Raw genomic sequence first — 9,559 nt, 5'->3', positions numbered from 1 at the left:
ATTTTCTTTCTTTTTTAACCCTTTTATTTTTGGATAATTTTAGAAATCTACCCTAATATGTCTAATAATTTCAATTCTCTCCCCCAAAGTTTTAAAAATAATCACTTACCTTCTCTATCATTAATTTGGGACCCAATGCTCACATCATTGGGGTTAAAATGACTCGGCTATCTTTACAACTTAAGATATTTTGTGCATATTTGTGGAGAAAAACAATCAAAACATTTTAATTAAATTGACCATAATTTGAAATTTAAAAAACAACTAATTTGCTATATGAAAGTGAACTAATGCTACGTATTTGCTATATGAAAAGGGAACTAATGCTACGTGCAGTTTTTTTATTAATGTATTTGACAGATAAAAGGAGTTATATATGATGTACTTGATGAATAAAAGGATTCAAACATGAAAAATAATTGGGCTGTTTACAAACTAAATTAACCATAATTTGATTACATTAGAAAAATAAATTTGGCATTAAAAAAGGACAGTAGTACTTTTCGTTTGTTAAATTTCGAAAGTTGTTACTTTTTAGTTGCAAATGATGAAAATTTTTTATTAATCATGTGTAATAACGACCCTGTAATTGAAATAATAAGTTAGATTGAATAAGTAAATTAACTATTATCATAGGCAAGGGGTACTTTTGGAATCAAATGATCTTATCACTCCTAAAATCATTTGCTTATTGCTGTTCTTTTGAATTGGGGTAAATTGTTACAAGGATATAAGTTTCAAGGGAGGTTAGTAATATTTTTAAAACTTTAGGGGATGATAATGAAACTGTTAGAAATCCATGGGGACGTTTCTAAAATTATTCCTTCATTTTTTCGTTACATATTCTTTATGTTTGCTACGGATAATTTTTCATTTGGACCCCTTAGTTTTTGAACAACGGCAAGTAGCTGTGAAAACTTAGGATAATGTCAAAGAAATCCCAGTGGTTAAGTTTTGGAAATTTTGAAAAAATGGAATAGAAAGAATTGAAATTTATAAGTAGGATATAACTTTTGACAAATATGTAAATGGGATATAGGTAATTATTCTTAAATGATAAAATAATTTATTATGTAAGTAAGATTATGAAATTACCCTTTATGCACGTGCTAGCACTTGTATATGCACATACATTTGTGTACAGCAAAGTGCATATTACAATTTAATAAAATAAACATTGTTACAAGGATGATTTAGTCAACTAACAATCATTTTATTATCTTTTTTAATCAATGAAAAGTAATCTAATTTATAAAATTTTCAAGAGTAATACACTATTTATGAAATTTCAATTTTCCTATTTCCATTTCCAGATTTTCTTGTTTCCAATTCCGTACAAAAAGTGTAAATGCATTATGGGAATCTAATAAAAATTAGGAGTAGTGCAAGATATACATTATCTTACCCAACTATTAAGGGCAAGTGAAGGTCAAGTAGGCAACCCTTCACCACCAACCTTGCCTCCGTACTAGTTGAGTAAATTTCTTTTATGTGAAAATGGTTCAAAACGTTTTTCATATTTTGCCAAATAAATTTTTTTGTCCCTCACTTTTAAAATGTTGACTTTACATTCTTTACAAAATCAAGTCAGTCAAACTTGATTCCTATCTAAGTTTTCGATCATTTTTTAGCCTGATATTACACTAACACTTACAATGATTTACAACTACCACTTCGCCCTTTTTTTTTTTCTTTGTTTTGGGTTTGGTAGGGGTAATTTTTTTCATTTCAACCGCTTAGGTTTTGAAAAATGGCAACTAGCTGTGAAAACTTTGGAAAATTTCAAAGAAATCGCAGGGATTAGATTTTCCATGTGCTAAAATAAGCCAATACTGTAAAACAATCAGAAGAAAAAATAACTTCTACACTTAATTGAGAAGTGCTTTTTAATATTATAAGTACGAAAAACATGTAGAGAAAGAACAAAGAACTATTGAATTATTTGTAGTACAAGATATATTGTCCAACCAAACTTAGGTAAGTAATTTTTTCACCTTAACTTGTGTCTCTCTAATTCATTGTGTACGGTGGAGTAGGATCAGCTCACTCACTACCTAATGCTATCAACATGTATAATAATAATAATAATAATAATAACAATAACAATAACAATAATAATAATTACAATAACAATAATAATTATAAGAACAACAACAACAACAACAACAACAACAACAACAACAACAACAACAATAATAATAATAAATCACAAATTGATTCATTATGGTCACACAAGAATAATCACAATGATCGCACGATTGAATAATTGCCAATGACCAATAAATTTCGTATAACAACTAATTATCTAATAATACTCTTGAAACTTCTAAAATGAATATCATATATCTTTTTCCAATTTTGGGATCTTCTGCATCAAATAATGTTAATTGAACAAAAAGTTGGATGAGCAAATTTTTTTCTTAAAAGTATATTTCTTTGTTTTTTCCCCTGAAGAAGAATTATTCTTTTTATTCTTCTAACTCTCTACGCAACTTTGACGAAATTTCCTCAATTAGTTGAGGGTTTCTCCGACATTTGATTATCACTGGTTAACTGCTATAGAACCCAAATTTAGTGTTCTAACAATAATTGATGCGTGCAGGGTTACAGAATTGAAGAAATAAAATAATCAATGATTAACAAATTTTTTAAAATAAATTTTCTTTAATTATCAGAGTTGAAGGAATTCATTCTTTGATTACCACTGATTAGCTGCTATAGAACCCAAATTTAGTATTCTAATAATAATTGATGTGTACAGGGTTATAGAATTGAAGAAATTAAATAACTCTTCTTTAATTACCCCTATGATCTACCAAACTAGAAGATTTGAAGAATTTATATGCTGAGAATGATTTGGGATTCAAATCTCTATGATATTATCATTCACACTTAAGCCATAAAAGATATTTGGCCCTTCTATAAAGGGGAGCTTTAAAGCAAATTCAAAACTTGAGAGATTTTAGAATCTACTAATCTTTTTGAAAACTTGATTCCAATAAAAATAGTAAATAAGTAAATAAATACTTCTAAGTTTGGTTTGTTTTGCCAACAATTGCGAACTCTTTGTTCAACTGTTGAATATTACCTCAGTGATCTACCAACCTAGAAGATTTGAAGAATTTATGGGTTGAGAATGAGCAATTTGGGATTCAAATCTCTCTATGATATTATCATTCACACTTTAGCCAAAAAGATATTTGGCCTTTCAGTAAGGGGAGCTTTAAAGCAAATTCAAACTTGAGAGATTTTAGAATCTATTAACCTTTTTGAAAAGCGTGGCATGGCATGTAAACAAAATGGTTTGTCTATTTTGCTCATTTTTCATTTTGACAGTGTCAATCTAATGTTCTAACCAATGAATATTATGTTCCCATACTTTACCCTGTCAAGAAGGATAATTTGAAGAATTTATAGGTTGAAAATTGTCATTTTCATGTTTCATGTTTGTCTACGATAGCATTCATACTTGGGTTCTTGAAAATTTTACACTCTAATGTGAAAAAACCAATAAAAGCAGTTCCAAAGTTGTGACGTTATGAAGTTCTTGGCCACCTAAGGTATAGCTTATTGTTTTTTTTTTTTTCCAAATGATAATAGCTTCATTGATCACAAAGCAAAGAAAGTTACATATCTGGAGCACTTGCTCCTATATCACGTCTGGCTAGGCCTGCTGACGACCCGAGCTGCTCGTGAGCAGCTCGGCTTGAGCTCGTGTTGACCAAGGTCGAGCCGAGCTCAAGCCGCTAGTTAATATAAATGAGCCGAGCACGAGTCTTTGTTTCATAGGCTCAATAGCTCGACGAGCGGCTCGATAGGCTCGAATAAATGTGAAATTATAAAAATACCCCTATATCAATTAAAATTTACAAGTTTTTGACTAACTCTCACTTTCTCCATCAATTTACCTAATTTCCAAATCCTCACTTCCTCTGCTGACTCCTGCCGATTCCCAACTGCCAAACTCCAAATTCCCACTTCCGCCAGCTCCACCTCCACCAGCTCCACCCAGCTTTTGCAGGTATGTACTCAGCTTTTCTTTCTTTTCCTTTTCCGTTTTCTTTCTTCCCCAGCTCGGCAGCTTCCTCCTTTCAAAGCATTATCATTCAAAGGTTTAGATCTATGGATAAAAACTTACTTTCTTTCTTCCCCTGCTGGGTGGATCCATCCTTTCAAAGCTTTATCATTCAAAGCTTTAGATCTATTGCAAAAGAGGTAGTTGTGGACCTCTGTGATGTTCACAGGATGTTAGTTGCCTCGGACATTAATTAAGACGAGTCCCCAAATATTGATGGATGGCTGCTCTTCTTTTGTTTTTGCTTCTACGGTGGTCCAACTTAGGGGCTTTTCTTGCCAGAGCTCTAAAGCTTTAGATCTACGGTGTTGTCAATTAGGCATGTAACACAATATAGAAAAAACATTTCCAATACTAGAACTCTTTAATTTTATTTATTTGAGTGTAAAACAGATACATTGACTGGGGAAATTTATATATATATATATATAATTGAAGCACACGCGGACCAAAATATATATACACATAGATGGACAAAAACGTTTTACTGTATTCACATGCAGTAAAAAAGATGGCATATGGATATGGGCAATTTTTTGTTGTTGTTTGGTCCCTTTTTATGGCTAATTTTTAGCTGTGTCTAAAGCTATATTCTTGCTGATTTTTTGTGTTCAATTTCTCAATTAGCAGGCTGATTTTTTGACTTTTTTTGGCTGCTGTTTTTCTTTCTTTCTTTTTTCTTTTTGGATAGTTCATTTGCTGGTTTCTTTTGCTTCTTAATGTAATTCGGGTTGAAGAGCATAATTACAGCCGGGCTTGATAACGAAGTGCCGAAGACACTATTTATATTTGAAATTTGTTGGTAACTAAACATTTCAAGTATTGAACATTTAGATTTTTATGTATTATATGTTTATGATTGTATTAGTGGATAATTTGTAGCTCTCAAAATCAAGAATATGTGAAAATTGCTATTATTATGCTTAAATTTTACCAAAAATATGTGGACAAAAATTCTATTTTCTTGCGTAAATTTTGAGAAAGTCAGCTGATTTCGAGCTCATCACGAGCCAAAAAATCGAGCAAAATTTGAGCTAATGTGATGAGCTGCTCGCGAGCCAAAATCGAGCTAAGCTCGCGAGCTATAATCGAGTCGATCTCGAGTACCTCTTTATCTATGTCGAGTTGAGCTCGAGCTTCATATTTCGAGCTCGACGAACTCGAGCTCGCATATAAACAAGCCTGACTCGACTCGATAAGTTCAAAACTCGACTCGACTCGGCTCGTTTGCACCCCTACGTCTGGCTAGACTGTTAAGCCAATCAGGAAAAGAATCCTTCCACACAATCTCATGTATCAAGTGTATGGTAAATTTTGCCAATTGGTGAGCAACACAGTTACCTTCCCGTTTAATAAAGGAGAAGTAACATTCAGCAAAATCTTGACTAATCTTCAAGATGTCAAACAAAATGACCCCGATGTTCGAATCTTCTGTGTTCTTTTCTCTAATCTTGTCAATTATCCTCTTGCAGTCAAATTGTATCATAATCTTTCTCCAGCCATTTTGCTTAGCTATGTTTAGAGCCTGTCTGATTGCCAGTGCTTCTTCCACCTCTGGTTCGCCTAGTTTACTTTCACTTGTTGCCCAAGCTTTAATCAGACTTCCATCATCCTTCCTAGTAATAATCCCCCCTCCCACCCTCATTTTCTGTATGTTCAAGCCTACATCAATATTCATCAGTATGTAGTTTTAGGTGGTGGTTTCCAGCTATTATCCTTCTTGTCTTCAACTTCACTTGTTTCTTTCATGATATCCTCATCCCTGCTGCCATTTTCGTATTCTAACCATTCATGTATTGCTTTGTTTGTGGTCATCCCTAGACACCTCTCTTCCCTATTAAATTGAATAACATTTTTAGACTTCCACACCTGCTAAAGAATATTTATAGTTAGAGCTATATGTTCCCTCCCCTCAATCCTTTCCTTTGCTTCCATAAGACTATTCCACCAAAGCCAAAAGTAATATTTGAAACTGTTTAGTCCATCCCATCTGATTGGTATAGCTTTCCAGATTAGTTCAGCATGCCTACAGAAAAACAACGTATGCTCTAGTGTTTCTGTCTTCTCTCCACAATATGAGCAACCATCCTTCCCTTTCCTTGTTCTTCTCTTTATTACCTCATTAACTGGAAATATTCTTTGCAAACATCTCCAAATAAAATGTTTCAGTTTATGTTTGATATTTAAGCTCCTTAGTACTGCATTTTCTCTTTCCTTCCCTTCATCTCCTTAGCCAAAAAGTAACCAGTTTTTACTATGTATTGACCTGACTTAGAACGTGGCCAAACTAATCTATCCTTGCTCCCACATTCACTGAGTGGAATACTCTCTATTCTTGTGCAATCTTTCTCACTAAATAGGGTTTTTATCAAGTTTTTATTCTATTTTCCATTGCAAATCAACTCCTGCACTTTTGATATCTGGCATCCTTCTAGCTTAGTGGATCTAACCTTACCAGTTTCACTGTTCATCAACCATTTATCCTTCCATATGTCAATAGTGCTCCTATCTCCAACTCTTTTCCTTACATCTTCCTCTAACAGGTCCTTGGCACTTAAAATACTCATCAACATCCAAGAGTCTCCGGCCTTTTCTATCATCTTCCATACAGATTCCCCTTTAAGGTATTTACTCTTAAGCACCCTACTAACCAGAAGACTTGGGTTTGTTAAAACTCTCTGAAGTTGCTTAGCTAGCATTGCCTTGTTAAAACTCTGAAGATCCCTAAACCCCAGTCCCCTATTCCCTTTAACTTCAGATAGTTGTTCCATTCAATCCAATGGATTTTCTTTTCTTCCTCACTATCCCCCCCATCAGAACCTTGCCATTTCCCTACAAATATCCTTGCATAGAGCTTTTGGCAATTTACAGTAGCTCATAGCATATGTGGGCAAGGCTAATATTACTGATTTCAGCATAACCTCTTTTCTTGCTTGATTCAGAAATTTCTCTTTCCAACCTCCCATTCTACTGATGACTCTCTCTTTAATATAATTGAACACCTGTCTCTTAGATCTTCCAATAACCAAAGGGAGACCTAAGTATCTACTTTGTTTTACATACTTCATGCGTCCTAGCAACCTCAGTATTTCCTGCTTTTTACTCTTCCTTGTATTTTTACTGAAGAAGACTGAGGACTACTCAGTATTGATAATCTGTCCAGAAGCTTCCCCATATAATCTTAGTATTTGCATTGCTTTTCCAACTTCTTCTTGATTAGCTCTACAAAATATAAGTGTATCATCTGCAAAAAACAAGTGAGATAGAGCTGGACACGAATGTGCTGCTTTAAGACCAGTCAAACTGTGTTCCTGCATTGCTTTTTTCAAAAGGTTAGACAGCCCTTCAGTAACTAAGAGAAACAGGTAAGGAGATAGAGGATTTCCTTACTTAATTCCTCTGGTTGGTCTCACAAAACCTCTCCTTTCTCCATTTATATTGAAAGAATAAGTCACTGAAGGCATGCATTTTAAAATCCACCTGATCCATTTTTGACAAAATCCCATCTTCTCCATTATTTTAGTCACAAAGTGTCATTCTACTTCATCGTATGCTTTGGACATGTCAAGTTTTAAAGCCATAAAAGCATTAGATCCATTTCTCTTATTGTTCAAACAATGGTTAGACTCATGAGCAACTATGATATTATCAATGATCTACCTTCCTGGGATAAAGGTAGATTGGTTCACACTAATGCAGTACTTTAGCAAAGGTTTTAATCTATTGACCAAAATTGTTGATATGATCCTATATACTACATTGCATAGGTTGATTGGTCTAAAGTGGGATACAAACACAGGATGCTCAATTTTAGAAATAAGAGTTATCATAATATCATTCATTGCACTTAACAGATTTCCTGAATGAAAAAAGCTGGAAATGGCATTAATCAGATCAACTTTGGTGATTTGCCAAAATTTTTGAAAGAAGGCAGGAGTCATACCATCCGGTCCAAGTGTTTTGTTAGGCTACAAGGAGAACATAGCTTTCCTGATTTCCTCTTCAGACATAGGCCTCACAAGTTTGAGTTCATTTGTCCTGTAATCACCTGAGGAATTCCATCCAAAATGGACTCAAAATGTTGAGGATCAGAAGAAGTGAACATACTTTTAAAATACTCCTTTATCTCTCCTTCAATCTCTTCCACAGAATTACACTAGTTCCCATCTTACTTTCGTAGAGTTGAAATACTATTCCTCCTCCTTCTCCCCTCCACAATAGCATGAAAATACTTCGTATTCCTATCCCCCTCTTTTAACCAGGTGCTTCTAGCTGTTTGACTCTAGTACACCTCCTCTCTCCTATATGCTTCTGCCAAATTCCTTTTTAATTCAGCTCTCTTGTTACTTTTATTACTCTAATTGCTCTTTTGCAGTTCTACCAACTCTTATTTCCACCTCTGAATTTGTCTCTTAGCATTGTTATTCTTCTGAATATGGTATAGCTTATTGTTGATATAGCTCATTTTTGCATTTTGATATCAATGTTTTGGCTATCCCCTAATGCTTTTGGCGGCCATACTTCTAACATTAACCTTGGTCACTAAAAATAGTTGGATGGAAAATAGAAGTGAGTTAATTATAGAGCTCTATGATCTTGGGGTTTTTTATTTCTGGAAAAATACAATTACTCGTCCGTCACATTTTGTAGGTATACTTTTTTAATTTCTTATATTTAAAATGAAGTATTTTAGTCTCTCACAAATTGAAGCATGCACTGTTTTGATCCCTGCATACATTTTCAACCACATTTTCCCTAAAAATGTCTCTCCATAGCACCACTTCCACCTTCACTTCTCTCTTTATCTTCTTTAATAACTGTATTGCTCCTAATCTTCTACCACTACCAGCATTCCTCTAATAGGAAACTAGTACTATCTCTATCCACCACCTGCCAAAACCCCCAAAGGAGCACACCATTGACACAAAGGAAATAACCCCGAACACTCTACAACTAAACCACCTACTAATGCCAATAGCTTTCCCGATATGGCTGATAGTATATATGGAAGTAGGAATTTCAGGAGAAGGGTCGTAAATTGAACCAAACAGTTTGGTACTCGACTTGAACTCAATTCGAATCAGACTCGTTCAAGTTTGTTTGTTTAAGTATCAATCCAAGTAGCTTTGATAATTTTTTCATTTTTCTTTTATTAGATTTGAGTTTTTTCAGATTTTGATTATTAAATCTAGAATTTCTTGGATCTATTCAGCAGATCTCACCATAATATCTGGACTTGAAGTAGTTTGTCAGCAAATCTAGCAATTGGAAGCATGCACAGATGCCCCCCCGTGGAGTTACAATTACTTTATCTTATTTTTTAAATTTGGGGCTTTATAATGTAATTTTTATTGTTCTTCAAATCTGGAGTATCCTTTTTTCAGATCTATTTTTTGATATCTGTGTATGTTTGATGATGTAATTTTTGTCATTAGTGCATATTTTAATGAAATTATGACATTTTATATATAAAAAAGGTATCAA

The 9,559-nt window shown here is 33.7% G+C and overlaps 1 long non-coding RNA gene across 2 annotated transcripts; it reads left to right on the top strand.

Annotated features, from left to right (window-relative positions):
- The first annotated feature begins 3,594 nt into the window (after nucleotides 1–3,594).
- Nucleotides 3,595–9,559, top strand: LOC140006573 (uncharacterized). Of its 2 annotated transcripts, XR_011814270.1 has the most exons (3): nucleotides 3,682–4,021; nucleotides 6,619–6,699; nucleotides 9,288–9,559. It is a non-coding gene; the product is annotated as an uncharacterized lncRNA (long non-coding RNA). The 2 variants fall into 2 exon arrangements; XR_011814269.1 differs by lacking the exon at nucleotides 6,619–6,699 and having other exon boundaries at nucleotides 3,595–4,021.

This window comes from Coffea arabica, chromosome 5e (genome assembly GCF_036785885.1).
Source record: "Coffea arabica cultivar ET-39 chromosome 5e, Coffea Arabica ET-39 HiFi, whole genome shotgun sequence".
In the NCBI taxonomy this organism is placed as follows: Eukaryota; Viridiplantae; Streptophyta; class Magnoliopsida; order Gentianales; family Rubiaceae; genus Coffea; species Coffea arabica.
This window is presented reverse-complemented; position numbering and strand designations above follow the sequence as displayed.